Source organism: Protomyctophum bolini (assembly GCF_963924005.1).
Source record: "Protomyctophum bolini genome assembly, chromosome: 9".
NCBI lineage: Eukaryota > Metazoa > Chordata > Actinopteri > Myctophiformes > Myctophidae > Protomyctophum > Protomyctophum bolini.
The window spans coordinates 21,738,110-21,739,671 of record NC_137870.1 but is presented as its reverse complement, the minus strand read 5'-3'; positions in this window follow the sequence as shown (position 1 = coordinate 21,739,671).

Below are 1,562 nucleotides of genomic sequence, written 5' to 3'. Positions count from 1 at the left end.
ATAATCTAAGTAATGGTCTCAGCTTCCTCACTAGGAGCTTTGGGTCTTTTTTATTTTCAACACCAAACTATTAATAAATGAGTCATCTGGAATTTAAAATTATATTTTATCCATGACAACCTTTTTGTGTCCTATCCTGAAATCAATGTGTATTATTGTGCTTAGATTTAGCATATTTTGTACACATTTTGTACCTATATATATTTTATTTATATATAATATATTCAAACATGTTTATTATTATTGTGACATGGGAAATTGGTTGATTGGTTTGGGCTTAGGTGGCAGCAGTCACCACCCATCGTTAGAGCCAATCAGTCGTACCCCTTCCTGTATATAGGTGCACACCCATTCCCTGTCACATTATTCCTGAAGAAGATCCTATAAGTGATCGAAACGTCGAATCTAATAAACCAGTGGAGCTGAGTTTCATACCAGTGTTGCAGACTTTCTATATATATGTGATTCTCATTATTTCATGTCAAGGACCCCAAAAATTATATGTAATTGGCCGCCGACCCCCATCTGAAAATACGTTGTTCCAGGAACCCCCCAGAAACAAAGATTTGAGTTAAAAACGTTCGCTCTGAAAGAATATACATTCAAAGATTTGCGCTACATTTTCACGATTAAAAAAAAATAGCAGACCTACAAGCTCGTAGCGCGGCACTTGGTATGAGCTTGTAGATCTGCTATTTTTCAATAGCTAAAGTATAACATAATGCTTAAAACACCAAGGGGTTCACGCCCAAAATGTAACTGGCCGTGGTGCTGCCTCCTGCATTATGTGCAAATTCAAAACGGGTGGTACGCAGGGCCGTTCAGTGACTTCAATGAGCGCTTCCAACACTTTAGAAAAAATAATCACCTGCACAGAATTTCTTGACACAAAGTAGCTCATAATAAATAACAGAAATCTGGACATATTTCGACATGGAAACATTGATACTTTTGCTTGAAGGGATAGTTCACAATTTGTATGAAATACTTGCCATTAATATAGTGGTTGCAACTGTATTAATTGATTGCCTGAGTTCCGTGGTGGGAGTTCTGCTCTGGTTTTGATGAATATTAATTCTCAGGGCTTCTTGGTAATCCAGTCCCAATGCAATGCTTATATATGGAGTGTCATGGCAGCCTCCCTGTCGCTCTGTCCTCACTTCTTGTGTCACAAGGCGTGACGGACTGACGCCCGTTTATGGTGACGGAGCCACGGTTTTGCAGGTTTTCATAGTAATCTGCAAATCTACGGTCGCAATTATTATGCAGAATGTCTCATTTCTCTAGTTATCAAATGTATAAATTGTATACAAATATCTTTGTAAATGGCAGATCTACAAACTCACAATATGTCGCATCGCATGCTTGTAGATCAGCAATTTTCAAATGTGTATAGGGCTTAATGTGGTTGATGTGTGTTTTGTAGTAATGATCTAAAACTGTGGGTTTCAACCAGTGGTCCGGGGACCACCAGTGGTCCTTGAGGGGGTTCCAGGTGGTCCCCAGCTAAATGATGGAGAGTTGGTAACCAAATGGACCCTTATTAGATCTTTAACTCTTGA